The sequence below is a fragment of the Drosophila willistoni genome, assembly GCF_018902025.1.
Source record: "Drosophila willistoni isolate 14030-0811.24 chromosome 2L unlocalized genomic scaffold, UCI_dwil_1.1 Seg168, whole genome shotgun sequence".
Lineage (NCBI taxonomy): Eukaryota > Metazoa > Arthropoda > Insecta > Diptera > Drosophilidae > Drosophila > Drosophila willistoni.
In genome coordinates this window covers 19,786,667-19,804,415 of record NW_025814047.1, presented here as the reverse complement: position 1 = coordinate 19,804,415, position 17,749 = coordinate 19,786,667, and the positions used below count along the sequence as shown (strand labels likewise).

General features: G+C 41.4%; 1 protein-coding gene and 1 pseudogene across 1 annotated transcript in view; one reads left to right on the top strand and one right to left on the bottom strand.

The window, feature by feature from the left end:
* The window catches only part of LOC6653260 (MOB kinase activator-like 3), a 384,779-nt gene that overhangs the window by 352,319 nt on the left and 14,711 nt on the right, over positions 1-17,749 (top strand). The gene's annotated exons all lie outside the window — the stretch shown is intronic.
* LOC26529441 lies at positions 13,698-14,194 on the bottom strand (annotated as a pseudogene).

Sequence of the window (17,749 nt, the reverse complement as noted above, 5' to 3'; positions counted from 1 at the left end):
AGTTTTCTAGGCCTCGCGAAATCTCCTCTTTTAAAATTACAGTACCTAATGAGTATTTCTCAGCTATGGTTGACACTAATTTCTGGCCAGAGGGCCTAGTTGTACACGAGTTTGCGCCCAATAAGCGCTCCCGTCCGTTGCCTGTCCACCTTCCTAATTTATCTTCTGCTTCAAAAAACTAATAACGTCTAGTCTTTGCATCCATTATCAAAATGTAAGAGGACTTCTTACCAAGCTCTCGAACCTGTTCTGTGATAGCCAAACCTTTTCAGCTGACATATTAGCTTTCTCTGAAACTTGGCTTAACTCCTCCGTTTTGGATAATGAAATTCTTTCTAATAACTTTATTTCTTATAGGCTTGATCGTGTTGGTCGTCGCGGCGGTGGAGTACTTATTGCTGTCAACTCGAATCTGTGTTCAAGTGTTGTGCCGATTGATCTGCCCTTAGGTGTTGAGTTTATTTGCGTCGAAATTACATGTTCCAACTTTAGCTTATATATTTCTTGTTCATATATTCCTCCAGCTTCTGATATAACGACCTACATGCATCATGCTGATGCTTTGCAAACTATTTTTAATCGTCTTAAAGATCGTGATTTCCTTATAGTTTTAGGTGATTTCAACTTGCCTAATATTTCTTGGCTTGTTGATGATAATCTATCTTTCTTAATTCCTTCATCTCAACATGTTTTTCTTGATAGCCTACTTGAATGTCCGCTATATCAGTTGAATTCTTTCCTTAACTCTTCTAAAAGAATCCTTGATCTTGTTTTTGTTTCTGATCCCACTGTTAGTGCTGTATCCCGAACACAGCCCCTAGTGAAACCTGAAGATCCCTATCACCCTACCATTGAACTTACTATTTCTTACAATTCCGTTACTAATTCATTTAATAACAAAGCAAATTCTCGTCGTAGATGTTTTCGTAAAACAAATTTCAATCTTCTTAATAGCCTTATTTTCTCTTTTGATTGGTCATTTCTATTTGAGTGCTGCGATATAGATCGTGCAGTGAAGTTTTTCTACTCTGCTCTTAATTCTCTAATTGATAAATGCGTTCCTTATGTGAATGTCTCTACAGTCTCCAGCGCGCCAGTCTGGTTCACACGTAGGCTCTCTAATCTCCGTAACATTAAATCGAGATATTTTAAAAGATTTAAAAAAACTGGTTCGCGTCTTGACTATGCAAATTACTGTATAGCCAAATCTCAATTTTGTCTTTTAAACACTCAATGCTACAATAATTATATCGTTCGCAGTAAGGTTGAATTTTATAAGAACCCCAAAAGATTTTATAACTTTGTTAATTCCAAAAGACGCTCTAATGTACTACCCTCCACCTTCAGACTTAATGACCAGACTGCTAATAATGATTCAGATATTGCAGATCTGTTTGCTTAATTCTTTCAGTCGACTTATTCTACTACTGTTTCGGATCCCACACCCTATCCCTTTTCAATCCCACATTTAAATTGTATGTTTTTGCATCCTTAAAATGTGTTCGATATCCCTTTCTAAGCCTTTATCTCGGTTATTCTTTATATCGAGTGAGACTTGTACCTTTCCCGATATTTGGAAAGAGTCTTTTATTATTCCGCTTTTTAAAAAGGGTATCAAATCGGATGTGTCCAACTACCGTGGCATTGCCAAACTTTCGGCAATACCAAAGCTGTTTGAGAAAATTATTACGTCTTCCCTTCAACACCTATCCAGATCCACTATTTCTCCTTGTCAGCATGGATTCATGAAAGGTCGTTCGTCGCTTACTAACCTTTTAGAATTGACTACCCTTGTACACCATGGCTTCCGTAAAAAGTGTCAAACTGATGTTATTTATACTGACTTTAGTAAGGCTTTCGATACGGTTGATCATTCTATGCTTCTCGCGAAACTTAACATAATGGGTTTTTCCCCAAAACTGTTGGCTTGGTTAAAGTCGTATCTTATTGGCAGAACCCAAAAGGTGTCTTTTCGTTCCTCGATATCTAAAACTGTTCGAGTTACGTCAGGTGTACCCCAAGGCAGTCATCTGGGCCCCCTGTTATTTACACTGTTTATAAATGATTTGCCTTTGGCCTTGGCTCATTCACGCGTGCTCATGTTTGCGGATGACGTCAAGATTTGTTATTCCTATAATGATCCTTCTTTCCAACAGTACTTGCAATCAGATCTCGATGTGTTCCGTGATTGGTGCCACGTTAATAAATTACACCTCAATGCCTCTAAGTGTTCTTTTATGACTTTCAGTCGTTTGTCTCCGTTCCTAGCTCATTACTCTGTTAAGTCTGTTCTGTTAGATTGTGTACCATCGTTCAAAGACTTAGGCGTGATGTTTGACCCAAAACTTTCATTTAATGTTCATATTTCTTCTATTGTCAATAGAGCATGCAGCCTTCTTGGCTTCATTAAACGTTGGGCCAAAGAATTTTATGATCCCTATGTAACAAAGGTTTTATACACTTCGTTAGTTCGCCCTACTCTAGAATATTGCTCGCCAGTGTGGAATCCGCAATATGATGTTCACCAGCGTAGTATTAAATCGGTACAGAAGCAATTCCTTAAGTTTGCGTTACGCGGTCTTAATTGGGACCCGAGTCTTCGCCTACCTTCTTATTCTAGCAGACTTCTTCTTATTAATCTTCCTTCACTTTACAACCGTAGGCATTTTTGGCATTCTCTTTCTCCATAAACTAGTCAACGGCGAAGTCACTTCTACTAATTTACTAGATACGCTATATTTTTGTGTTCCCTCACGTCGGACCAGAAACTTTTTTCCTATTCACCTTAGTAGATGTCTGACTAACTACTCTCTTCATGAACCTTTTCGTGTTCTTTGCCAATCTTTTAACAACCTTTCTCACCTAATTTCTCCTCATCTTTCTGTCACTTCTCTTCGCGCTATACTTTTTAATCATCTACAGCGAAACCAATAATAATATTCTGGACTTGGATTGGTTGCAACTCATCCCTGACCACATTGGCTGTGAATCGGGGCATAGCTGGCACCTTATGCAAATAAAACACCTCCACCGGGTCGGGGATGTTTAGTTGTGTAAATAGCTAAGCTATCTTTTTCAATTAATTACTATCTGTCTTTAGCTTAAGCTTTGTCGTCGACTGCTGTGTTAGTTGACGTAAATAAATAAATAAATAAATAAATAAATAAATAAATAAATAAATACATAAAGTTTAAATCACCTGGAACTATAAGGAAATCACGATCTTTAAGACGATTAAAAATAGTTTGCAAAGCATCAGCATGGTGCATATAGTTCATTATATCAGAAGCTGGAGGACTATATAAACAAGAAATATATAAGCTTAAGTTAGAACATGTAATTTCGACGCAAATAAACTCAACACCTAAGGGGAGATCAATCGGCACAACACTTGAACATAGATTCGAGTTGACAGCAATGAGTACTCCACCGCCACGACGACCAACACGATCAAGCCTAAAAGAAATATAGTTATTAGAAAGAATTTCATTATCCAAAACAGAGGAGTTAAGCCAAGATTCAGAGAAAGCTAATATGTCAGCCGAAAAGGTTTGGCTATCACAGAACAGTTTCGAGAGCTTGGTAAGAAGTCCTCTTACATTTTGATAATGAATGCAAAGACTAGACGTTATCATTTTTTTCAAGCAGAAGATAAATTAGGAAGGTGGACAGGTAAAGGGTACATTTCTCGGGCAAATTCTCAGAAGGTGGAACAAACTTGAATTGCGACAATAAATGTTCGCTAGAGTCACACTCGTTAGACAGCTGTTTGGCCAGTTTGTTTAAAGAAAGAAACTTTAAATGAAGCTCCCTGTACACACGGCTAAAATCAAGCTGCTGGCTGGCGCAAGATGGTCATGTCCAGCGCGTTAAGCCAAGCTCAGGCTTAGACACAGAAAATTTGTCATAGTCGCGGCCGTTAAGGCCAGAACATTTTAGGCGAATAAGATTATCGCAGAGCCAACAAGATAGTGCTCTATACTGATCATCAAAATGTTTGCAAGTAGGTAGACAACAAGCCATTGAAAAGCAAAAAGAAACACAAGGCAAAAATATATAAAAATATATTATCGATAAAAAACCAATAATTACAAATAAAACAAAGAGACAGCTAGAGTGCACAGCACAAGAAAGAGTGCAAGAACAGTTATAAGCCAAGCTTTGAGAGGCGGCGTTACAAACGTGATTACGCAGGAGAGAAGCTGAGTACAAGCACAAAGAAGAGAGAACAACAAAAATAAAAAAAACACTAGCACTGATGGTATGATCGGGGCGATGAGGGGAGCAACTGCAGAAACAATGACGAGAAAAACACTAACCACGAAAAAAATCAAATTAAGCAAATAAAACACAAGGTTGTCAAGCAAACCACACAAGCAAAAGCGTAAACGAACTAATCACATCAAATATTTATAAAAACTCAGTCAGGAGGTATGAAAAAACACGACCGTCACGTCTGAGAGCAGAAGCTTTCTGACTTAATTAATTTAAAATTTTGAAACAAAAAGAATAAAGGTTCAACCAAGATCAGAGGAAAAAATTGCGAAATCCTACGTTGTTGAAAGAAGGAATTTACTCTAATAACACAGTAAAAAGAAAAACGCCGAAAACGAAAACATATCTAAATCGGTCCATAAATTGGGTTTTAAATATCAAAGAAGCTAACTTCGGCAATACCGAAGTTTACATACACTTGCAGTCCTTGGCAATAATATTTTTACATTTTGAAATTTCTTTCCCTGCAAACATCAATATTCATCAATACATAAAGAAAACATCATTACTCTAGAATTTTTTCTTCTTCTTCCATCATTCCCTAAGCAAAGCACGTCACGCATACACATATAGCTTACGTAGCGTTGCGTCTGTGTGTGTATGTGCTCCGTTGTTTTGATGATGTAGGCAGCAAGTAGCGCTGCCGGCTTCGCTTGAGCCGATTTATATTGACTGTAACTTGTGTTCTATTTATCCGGTCAGATTCCAATTTCTGAGGGATCTGAGTTTTTATATCCAATACTATCATATTAGTAAATTTCATTTGGATACTCCAATTTTTATGAAAATGTTTCTTCCAGAGTTAAATGATATAGTGGTCCGATCCTGACAATTTTCATACTTTATTTTTCCCGGGTAATAAAAAGCCCAAAAAAAATTTCATGCCGTTAGCTCTTAAGATGGCTGAGTAAAACGCATACGCACAGACGGACATACAGACGGACATGGCTATATCGACTCAGCTTCTCATACTGATCAAGAATATATATACTTTATGGGGTCGGAAACGTCTCCTTCTGTGCGTTACAAACATCTGACCAATTTTATAATACCCTCTGCAAGGGTATAAAAATAGGAGGCAGAAGTCCCAAAACGTTTTTCCTATGATCAGTTGTGAAAGTTAGTTCTCAACGTTAGATAAACTGTATGGACATGCGTATCAATCGCTGGTTTGGTTTTTCTTGTGTAAGTATATTTAAAATCTGTCCAAACTTGGACAATGATTAAATTTGATGAAAAATATATTATACATGGCATTAAAAAAATTCAATAAAAAAAAAGCCGCAGGAGGCTATACTGGGTGGGGTCAATCGTCAGCCCTGTCAGTTAGGATCTGGCGAAAAGGGCAAATCCAGTACGAGCAACCTTTTTAGCCTGTGAGGATAGTTTTCATTTGTTCGGTATGCTGCCAGCCGGTAAGGGTCTTTGGTGAGTTTGTCGGGATAGCGGTCTTCAAATCTCAGCACTTGATGGACTTGTATAGCAGTTACTTGTTTGATGTGCTGAGCAGCGATTTGTGACCGCTGAGCCAGTGCATCTTCCTAAGTCTTCGGTCAAGAGTTAAGCCGAGATACTTTTTCTTGTTTGTTGTGAGTAGTTGAGACACATGTAGGCTGGCTGATTTTGCTGCATTTACGACGATTTTCCACCTGAGCAGCTCTGGACAATTTCTAAGGCCTGGCCAGTATTTAAAGCTTCTTTTATGAACGCAGTGTAGTGTGACTGGAAAACGGATAGGTCAGCCGTGTCGCTGGTGTATAGAAGGGCGATGCTCTGAGGGACACCTGCCATAACAGAAAGCATAGACTTGAGTTTGTACAGGAGTCCCTCATGCTAAACTCTGTCAATCGGCTGCTTTACTTCCATGATTGCCAGACTAACTTACTACTGTGGGCAAAAAGTAAGGTGAATTTTTTTTTAAAATGAAAAATCTTTATTTATTTTTGTAAATCAATTTCATCTCCTTCAAATTAAGTTCCCTTCCGATAAAATACTCCTATGCTAACGTTTTTTCCAATCCTTGAAAAATGCCAAATAGTCCCTTTCCGGTATAGCCATCGGCCCTCTTCGATTCAGCTTTTATCTCTTTTATCTCTAAGGTCTTTAAAAGTCAACCGACGATTTTTGAGCACTAATTCCTTCACTTCATTGACGTGTTGGTCATTGGTTAACTTCGATGGTCGTCCGGAGCGCTCCAAGTCATCAACACGTTCTTGACCCTCTTTGAAGTCTTTGTAGCACTTATAAACATTTTTCTGCGACATGATGGAATCACCAAAGGCCTTCCGCAACATCCTCAGCGTTTCATTCCGCAAAGAAAATTTAATGGCACTTCTCCGCTCAGTCCAATCAGAAATTGTAAAAATCGCAAAATGCACTCTTGGTCGACATTGACATGAAATTTGGCCCAGATGTTACTAGCAATCCTTCCAACTCAGAGAAAAAATCACTAGCCCGAAATGTTAAGTCTGCAAAGTTTGAATTGAAAATTTACCTTACTTTTTGCCATCAGTAGTATATCTCTGATTGCAACTGGGTTGCCTGGTGTACAAGAAGTAACAGCTTTACAGATATTGAGTGTCAACCTATCAACTGTTTTGTGAATGTCATCACTAGAGTTGGGGTTGGACGGATTGAAACAATTCAACATTATAATTTCCCCTAAGCAACCGAGTGTTACGTGTCTTGACTTTAGTTGAGATGTCTACCCAGATTTTTATTGCACTGTGTTCAGACATCAGATCGGCTTCATCAGACACGACGTCTCTGCTGTGGTGTATGCCTCTGGTGATGACACGCTCTTTGTTCAGTTAAGTCGATTTTCAGTTAGCGCAGGCTCAAAGGCTAATTCCCTTGGCGTTTAAATGCCTTCGATAAGGAATCTGTTGCTGAAAGTACTTAGGCCTTGCGAAAACCTATCCTGGTCGACTGTGTGTCGTGGAGGGATGAAGCAGGAGGCAATTGTCATAGGTCTAAGAAAGGTGTTGATTAATATAAATGAAGCTTGCAGCCAGGATAGGGTTAGCGGAGCATTATTGTTATATTTGATGGAGGATTTGATGAGGATTCCAGCACCACCTCTGGCGTTGCCGCTTCGGTGATTTGCCATCATCAATTCGTATCCCTGGATTTTAAAGTAGAATCTTTCGGTAAGGTGTGTTTCATATAGAAGCATGATATCAGTGTGTTTGCGTTTGCATAGGCCATTGACGTTTCAAGACACCAATTTGAGACCTATTTGCATATGGCTGCCAAAACGGTAGTGAACATTTGTGTCAGCTGAACCAATTGATTTGCTCCAGTTGAGAGAAATGTGAGTTGTATTCTGGGTGCAGAAGAGAAGGCGGTAATTTGAGTCCTATTGTGGAGAGGATGCTGGGGTACGAAACGTCTTTGGCAGCGTTGGCATATGATATCCAGTGGTAACATTTCTGGTATATGGGTTCTACGAGGGCAGTCCGATAAGTACTTAGCCTACAAATGAAAAACGAACATTTCTACTAATTACTTACTTCGGAACAACATCGGCACGCCCCTACTACAACTACGAGGGAACAACTACTACTACAATTACGAACTACTACGATAACTACGAGGGAACTACTACTACTACAACTACTACTACAGCTACGAGGGACTACAACTACTGCTACTACATATTATTCTATGTAACGATCGCTTCCCAGATTTGTAGTGTACCATTATCTTATTAATAAACAATATATATAAGTTTGCACATACACTAAATTGGCGACGAAGATGGGATAATTCGTCAAACTTATATTTATGCATATATGTCGTGTACAGTTACAATCGACCAAGCGAAAGCGAACAAAGCGACGCGAAAACCGCATGCGTGCTGGCTCCAAATTTATTTTATTATTCCAACACACGCATTAGCAGACAGACGCACTACGACTACTGCAATTATGAGTTTATGCTTACACACACACATACGATCGAATTCAACTACTAAAGTCTGATTTGGAATCAAATGAGGAAAAGCCCGCCAAAGTGGATGTTGCTACAGAACGCAAAACAACAAATAAATCAGTGATAATGTCAGGAGTGGGTCAGTTAGAACCATTTGACTTAAATAACCCAAACAAATGGACAACTTACAAGCAGCTTTTTGAGCTGTATCTTCTGGCCAATGGCCAACGGAGGAAGCACGGAAGAAGGCTGCATTGCTTACGTTGGCTGGCGCCCCACTGTTCGAACTTATAACGTCATTGGCATCCCCTACTCAGGTGAGTGATTTGAGTTTAGCGGAAATATGAAATACTCAACCAACATTTGTCTCCATGTCAATCGGGAATTGCGGCCTACTACCAATTTCACTGTCACCGATCAGGCCATCTTCAACGAGTCTGTCGGGCTGTAAGAGACCCGGGTCGTAAAGCATTCAACATATCGAGTGGCCATGCCTCCTACCGAGGACCACACAAGCAAAAGCCGAATGAAGAATACAGTATCCACAGCATACTACCGTTAATTTGCCCAAAGGAAATTGTTACAATAATTATAAATAAACGAAAATGCCAATTCGAAGTGGATTCGGGGTCTGCGATCACAATGATAGACGATGCTACGTTTCGTTACATCTGGCCAACGGACAGACCGAATATCCAAGATTGTTCTCTAGAGTTTACGGATTACCAGAAAAACCGAATTCCAGTTATTGGCATCGTGGATACATCTGTCTAGTACGATAATAAATACATTCCGAATCTTCCACTGGTTGTTACAACAAGCGGCGGATCGAATTTACTTGGACACAACTGGTTTATGCCCTTAGGCATCAGCATAGAAGGAATACATGCCATTACCGATGAACTTAGCATCGAGGCAACTCTGGCGAAATATAAGGATCTGTTTTCGTCTGAATTAGGCCGTTTTCTGGGGCCACCTGTGTCATTACAAATCGTGTCTGATGCAACACCAGTCCGACTGCCAGCGAGAATTATGTGAAGAATAATTAGACCGTCTTTACTTTAAGGAATCCTGGTACCCATTGATACTCCGACTGGGCGACTATTACAGTGCCAGTAATTAAAAAGGATGGTACTATACAGTTAATAGAGTGATTAAGCAACACGGCCATCAAATTCCTGCAATGAATTTATTATTAGCATCAGTTGAAGGAGGATCCATATTTGCGAAAATCGACTTGGCTCAGGCGTACCAACAACTAGTGGTAGATGACCAGTCTGCGTTGTTGCAAACCATATGTACACACAAAGGTTATTTTAAAGTAACCACACTACAATTTGCAATTGCTTCAGCTCCAAGCATATTTCAGAGCTGCATCGAACATATATTGCAGAACGTTTCTGGTGTTTTACCCTACTTCGATGGCATAATTGTTATGGGAAAATCAGAGGAAGAGCTAGCGGTGCGTCTTAATGAGGTGCTTTCAAGATTTGATAAGGCCGGACTACGCCTACGCGGAGACAAGTGTAAATTTGGAGTTCCGTCAGTAGAATTTTTAGGTTTTAAAATCGATGCACTGGGTATAAGACCGTATGCCAGTAAGGTCGAAGCTATCAAGTGCGTTCCGGCTCCAATAGATAAGAAACAATTACAAGCATTCTTGGGACTCATTAATTTTTACCACGCATGCCTGCCGCATAAGGCAACCGTTGCTGAACCGCTTCACCGTCTGCTGGATAAAAATGCGCCATGGGTGTGGGTCCATAAACACCAAGATGCCTTCTTGAATCTAAAAAATCTTGTAACTTCACAAAATGTGCTAATGCAGTTCGATGGCAAATTGCCAGTATTGTTAACCTGCGATGTATTTCCGTACGGAATTGGAGTAGTGCTGAACCACAAACTTCAGGATGGATCAGAGAAGCCTATTACCTTTTATTCTAGAACTCTCTCTAAGACAGAAAGAAACTACTCGCAAATCGACAGAGAAGACGTTGGGCTTATATCAGGCGTTAAAAAATTTCACAATTATTTATATGGCCGTTCGTTTACTCTCGTGACAGATCATTGTAATTTCCACACAGATTCTTTGAAGAGCAATATTCTTGAATGCCTAAGACTTTACACTAATTCACAGACCTGGATCAAAAATGGGCAACGTCGGCTTTTTTTTTTTACTTGATACAAGGAGCAAATACCCCTATAATCATAGGCATTTTATTGTAGAAATGTCTAATTACATTTTTAAGCTTTTTAGCGTTTCCTGTGCATGTGCTCACGGTTCTTGCGCTTCCAGGCAGCGCGCCTGGAGCAACCAATTGTCTGCGAGTATCTGTTGTAGTATATTCATAAAAATAATCATTTAATACAAAGAGCTCAACTTGTAACACTTTGTTGCAAGTATAAACACTTAAACATATACGCATTAAAATATAATTCTGCACTTGAATATGTTTATATGTATACATTGATGTATGCACATAAACATACATTCATACATACAACATTCAATCTGGAAACTTTATACACTGGTAGCGATCACCTGGGCATTGTATGCTCCATCAGTAGAAGCGCACACCAAAGGCCCAACCACCCGCGAACAGATCAAGGAGGCCAAGCAATCCGCGTGGATACTCTTAATCCATCTATTTTTGCGTCGGCACTCAGCATTCCGCGACTAGACGGAGATGCATCAAGTCAGGCGGACACCATTATGGACGCAGTGAGGGCGGCATGCAACGCTAGCATGAAGGCCCGAAGAGGGCATATCCGACATAGAGCCCCTGTCTACTGGTGGGATGAGAACATTGCGGGGGCAAGAAAAAAGTGTCTTCGTGCTAGAAGGCTCTACCAAAGATCGCGTGGCAGATCAGAGTTCTTGCTGCTGCAAGCAGAATTTGCAGCCAGAAGAAGGGACCTTATAGAGCTTATTAAGTTACGAAAAACAACCTGTTTTGTCGAACTTTGCGACTCAATAGAAAATGACCCCTGGGCTTGGCCTATAAAATATCCATGAAAAAGCTTAGGGCTGTTAAGCCGGCGGCTCCAGACGAAGGGCGCATGGCTATGATTGTGGAACCTTTGTTTCCGGCCACCTCATCAACAGGTCCGAAACAGATGCCCCATACTATTTTGCCAGTGGATTGGCCCATCACTGGAGAAAAGGTGTTAGTGGCGGCAGCGAGATTTCAAAATGACAAGGCTCCTGGCCCGGATACCATCCCAAACAAGGCCCTAAAGCTAGCCATTGGTCTACAATCTGAAAGATTTGCGGAAGTTTTTAACGCCTGCATGGGTGAAGGTACATTTCCGGACAGATGGAAAAGACAGAATCTGGTACTGATTCCAAAGTAAAACAAACCTGTAGAAGACCCCTCTGGATATAGGCCAATTTGTCTTCTGGATGCTGCAGGCAAAATTTTTGAGAGGCTACTCAACACCAGAATTGAGGCAGCAATCAAAGCGGCTGGCGAACTCTCGCCTATGCAATTTAGATTCCGCAGAGCTATGTCGACTGTTGATGCCATCAAATTCGTCGTCGACACTGCTGCCAAGGCTATAGAGGGGCAACGATGGAAAGGAAGGCAAAAGCAGTATTGCCTTGTCACCACGCTGGACGTTAAAAATGCCTTTAACACAGCAAATTGGAACAACATTCTTGCAGCATTGCGAAACTTTAGAGTCCCGGCGTTTCTCACAAGAATAATGGAGGACTATTTCAGAAACAGAGTTCTGTACTACAGATCACACGGAGGGACGCATACTTATGATGTAAAAGGAGGCGTACCCCAAGGATCCGTTCTTGGCCCTCTACTTTGGAATGCAATGTACGACGGAATCCTGCGTATCCAACTTCCGAGCGGCGCGCGAAGTAGTAGTGGTGGTAGTGGTGGCTAAATATCTGGCACAAGCCGAGGAAATAACTGCGCGTTCCATCGAATGGAGCTTGCAGTACAAAAGACGGAAGCTGTGCTAATAAGTAGTCGTAAAACGGTTGAGTATGCCAACATCATCGTGGACGCCACCACGATTACCTCTTCACGGGCCATAAGGTATCTTGGTATACATCTGGACACGCGCCTGTCCTTCAAGGAGCATCTGGAGCTTGTTGGAGCCAGGACAGCTGAGTTGGGACGGTCACTTAGCCGCATCATGCTCAACAGCAGAGGCCCAAAACAGGGTCGGCGCCTACTCCTGATGAATGTCATGAAGTCCACTATGCTCTATGGGGCACCAGCCTGGGCTAAGGCCATGACGGTCAAAACATATAGGAGACGCCTAGAGACCACATACCGTCTTGCGGCGCTGAGGGTCTGTTGCGGCTTTCGCACAATTTCAGACGATGCAGCTCTATAGCAGGTATGACGCCCATCGACCTGCTAGCACATGAAGCACAATGCATCTATGCCACTAAGATGGAGTCAGCGCCGAGTCCTGCTGAGCTAAAGGGTGTTAAGGCTGCGGCACGTCAGGAAAGCTGGGACGCTTGGCAACTTCGCTGGACGAACTCGATTAAGGGCAGGTGGACATTCTTCGGGCTTATTCCCGATCTGAAAAATGTGGCTACAACGGAAGTATGGCAAGGTGACTTTCGAGATGAAACAGATACTCAGCGGTCATGGATGCTTTGGGGAATATCTATACAGATTTGGTCACCAGGCGAGTGCAGAATGCACTTGGTGCAGGAACGGTGAGTCGGAGAGTCCTGATCATGCTCTCTTCGCATGCACTATGTTTGCGACAGAAAGGCAGGCGGCCGAACTGCTCTGTGGAGAGCCATTATCTTCACAGAATCTGGTTCCACTGATGACGCTTAACCAACGAAATTGGACAGCTATTTGCACCTTTGCGGCACAGGTGATCTGCAATCTACGCGCGCGCGAAAGGCAGCGCAATTCAGGCGGGGTCTGAGAAGCCCACATATTCCCTCCCCCACAAACCCTGGATGCAATACCCCCAGGCGGTCCCCGCAGTCTCCCATATCTACAATCTTCCACTTTCTTCTTCTTCTTTTGATTAAACCTACCTTTCTGTGTTGCCCACTGTTTTATTTTTTTTGCTAACCTATTTGTAATTCTTTTTTCCCAAATAAACGAATTAAAAAAAACATAAGCAATGTAGGCCAGCGTGTGAACGCTGAGCAAGCACTTTGATGCAAGCGCTCCAACCATATGTATGTATGTACCGACACTCTCCCTCTCTTTTATAGCTGTCGCATAAGTCGCAGCATAAGAATATATATGTAAGCTTAGCGTAAGCAAAATAATAATTTGGAATAAAGAATCAATCTAAAAACTACAATGAATGGACCCTGACGTGTCCGTCTTAACAATTAATTCAAATACAGAAAATACAATCGACTGACACTGACATGTCCACCTTTAATATTTTCTACCTAATGGAACCCGGTCCTTTGCTACCTTCCACACTGTATCCCTTGCCAAGGCCGCGAGAACGGTTGCCGGCAGAAGTCAAGCCACGCCGTTCACGGTGCTTGTGCACGTGCTTGCAAATCTAGTTGATTTTGGCATCACGGCGGATTGCATTATGGTGGATGTCAACCAAGATAACCTCGAAATATTTGTACGAAGCGTCCTGGGCAACCCAGTACAAGTTCAGAACACGCAGGCCACCAAGTCTACGACCAACACGTTTCTCGGCAATGGATTGCAAACCGCGGTATGGTTTTAATTGGTTGACACCATGGCTCTTGGGCTTGCCATAGGTGCAACCCTTGGGAACTGGGCGCTTGCGGCCACCACGACGCACACGAATTCTGTAGATGACATGACCCAGCTTGGCACGGTATCCCAGACGGCGGGCCTTGTCTGCAGCTTTGTCAACTGACGGTACTGCCAGACGCGGATGCGAAGCAAGTAGCGCAATAAATCGCTCTGCTTCTTTCTGTACAGCTCCTGTATATACCGGTATGCCCCCATTTTCGATGATTGATAGACCTGTCTGGCACGTCGACCAATTTGCAAAAAAAGGACTTCTTAAGCCGATGCCCATTACCATAACAAGGCGAAGGCAACACTACAGAAGAAACGTTAATGATTGAATGGGCTGAAACACCACTTGTCAGCGCTCAATCTCTAGAATTACAGACTAAGAAAGACGCGCATTTATCAAAGGTTTTGAACTGGGTGTTAAGGGGATGGCCCAATGGAAAAGTTGATCGTTCAGATCAGCTCTACTCATATTTTTCTCGCCGACATGAGCTTTCAGCAAACAAAGGAATTCTTGTATGGGGCAACCGGGCTGTGATTCCCGAACCATCTAGACCGGCTTTACTTCAAGCGTTGCATGCTTCATACACGGGGATTGTAAAAATGAAAGCCATGGCTCGAAGCTACATTTGGTGACCTAATATTGATGCTGAAATAGAGCAACTCCGTCAGCAAAACCGCGCTGGCGCGGTATCTTTTTAGCCAATATACTACCCCTTACTTAACCGAGAGCTTAAGTCATATTTCGACAAAATTCAACACAAGGAAATAACATACGGAAAGGTCTGCGAACCAACAAGTGATAAGTTTCCTATTGGTGCTCCGGTATGGGTCCGTAACTACGCCCCTGGTCCGAAGTGGATAGAAGGAGAAATTGTGGACCAGACAGGCCCCATGACATACAATGTTCGTTTACATGATCGCCGTATTATTAAACGTCATTTCGACCAACTTCGCCACCGGGTTCCACCTGCCGAATGTATTCAGGACACGAAATCAATCGAACTACCTGCTGAAGATGCAGTCCCGATTCCTGATGATATACCCGACTGTCCTGAATTGTCTGAACCGGCACCATTGTCCCCAGCTCCAGTGACTTCTCGCAGATCGATTCGAAAAATACAACCCCCGGAATTCTTTAACCCACCTACCCAAATCTAAAAGGTCTGTTAATTCTACTAATTACTTCGGAACAATATCGGCACTTCCCTGCTACAACTACGAGGGAACAACTACTACTACAAATACGAGGGAACAACTACTACTACAACTACGAGGGAACTACTACTACTACAACTACTACCACAGCTACGAGGGACTACAACTACTACTGCTACTACATATTATTCTATGTAACGATCGTTTTCCAGATTTGTACTGTACCATTATCTAATTAATAAGCAATATATATAATTTTGCACATACAAAAAAGTCTTCTTTAAGATTGATACACTTGATCCAGCGATGCTCCAACATTTTTAACCCGTCTGAAAAATAAGTTTTCTCGAGGTCTGCAAAATGGGTCTCCGTGGCGGCGATGACTTCCTCATTCGATTCAAATTTCTGCTCGGCGAGTGACTTTTTAAGTTTGGGAACAAAAAGAAGTCGCACGGGGCCAAATCTGGAGAATACGGTGGATGGGGCAGCAGTTCGTAGCCTAATTTGGCCATGTCATGGAGGTGTGAGCCATTGCGTTGTCATGGTGAAAGAGCACTTTTTTCTTCGCCAACAATAATTCAGCATAGTAGGCCACTGTGACTGTTTTGCCTTTCTCCAGGTAGTCGATGCAGGACACCTCTTGTCAATCCCAGAAAACGGTGGCCATCACCTTTCCGGCTGCTAAGACAGTCTTTGCCTTCTTCGGAGCAGATTCGCCTGGTGAAGTCCACTGTTTCGACTGTTCCTTGGTCTCTGGTGTGTACCAGTGGATGCAAGTCTCGTCGACGACGCACACTTGGGCCTCTGCTCGGATAGCGTTGCAAAAATACGTTTTTTCATTATCGCGTTTGGCAAAAATTATATATGCAATCGATAGGAAATACTTCAGAGATTATGAACCCGAAAAATTTTTGAAATCGGTTGAGATTCATGGGTGCTCGAGGCGGCCAAAGACATTTTTAGTGAAAAGGAAAAAATGATAATTTAAAAAAAAAATCGCAACTTTAAAACTGAATATTGGGCGATTTCAACAATCGATCTTGGATTTTTATCTAAAAAGTATGTTCTTTATTAATAGCATGTTTCATAAATTTTAATAATTACTTAAATATTTGTCTAGATTTCGACCTTATTGAAGTTAATCAAAAAATTTGTTTGAGCGGGGCTTCAGGTCAATCTTACTGTTTTATTTGTAAGATTTTAAATCATAGGCAGCACAAAAGGTGAGCAGGTTGTCATACCATATCTTTAACGCTAAAACTAGTTGGGAATTACATTGCCAACTAAATGAAGCGAAAAAAGAACGGCAAAGCTTGCAACTGCAGATTCCACCTTTTTTGTGTGCATACCCATGGGCGCCAGCTGAATTAGTGTAAAGGGCTTCGCCTTAACCAACTAATCGTCGCGCCCAAATATTTTGTAATAGTATATTGTACTATATGCAAAAAAGAGGGTTTTTTACAGCAAGTGTAAAACGGCGGGCCTTCCGTTTTTGGTATTTGTCTAGATTTCGACCTTATTGAAGTTAATCAAAAAATTTGTTTGAGCGGGGCTTCAGGTCAATCTTACTGGTTTATTTGTAAGATTTTAAATCATAGGCAGCACAAAAGGGTCTTTTTTCGCTTCATTTAGTTGGCAATGTAATTCCCAACTAGTTCTAGCGTTGACAATATGGTATGGCCATTACAATTGTGGATTCTTTAGCGAAGTCTGCTGATGATAGAACTTGGTGGTTCTTGAAATAGCCATACAGACAACCTGCTCACCTTTTGTGCTGCCAATGATTTAAAATCTTACAAATTAACCAGTAAGATTGACCTGAATCCCCGCTCAAACAAATTTTTTGATTAACTTCAATAAGGTCGAAATCTAGACAAATACCAAAAACGGAAGGCCCGCCGTTTTACACTTGCTGTAAAAAACCCTCTTTTTTGCATATAGTACAATATACTATTACAAAATATTTGGGCGCGACGATTAGTTGGTTAAGGCGAAGCCTTTTACACTAATTCAGCTGGCGCCCATGGGTATGCACACAAAAAAGGTAGAATCTGCAGTTGCAAGCTTTGCCGTTCTTGTTTCGCTTCATTTAGTTGGCAATGTAATTCGCAACTAGTTTTAGCGTTGAAGATATGGTATGACCATTACAATTGTGGATTCTTTAGCGAAGTCTGCTGATGATAGAACTTGGTGGTTCTTGAAATAGCTATACAGACAACATGCTCACCTTTTGTGCTGCCAATGATTTAAAATCTTACAAATAAACCAGTAAGATTGACCTGAAGCCCCGCTGAAACAAATTTTTTGAATTACTTAAATAGTTATTGAACTAGAAGCGTTTAAAAAATGTACTAAATATTGACATTTTTTGAACTTTGATGGAATAAAAATAGCAAGACTCAACGAGTATCAATACCGGACTACATACACTAGGTAGGTGAAATATTTACCCATCAGACGTATATAGTCCCAATATGCGGAGACCTGCGACAGCGATGCGTAAGCCATGAAACTAAGGCAACCTCGCCTAAAAAATGCGCTGCAGGTATAAGGAAGAAGAAGAGCGCATGCGTATTGGCCTGTAGCTTCTTTGTATTTAAATGATAACATGGCGTAATGCTGTTTTGCAAATACTACCTGTTTACATATATGCC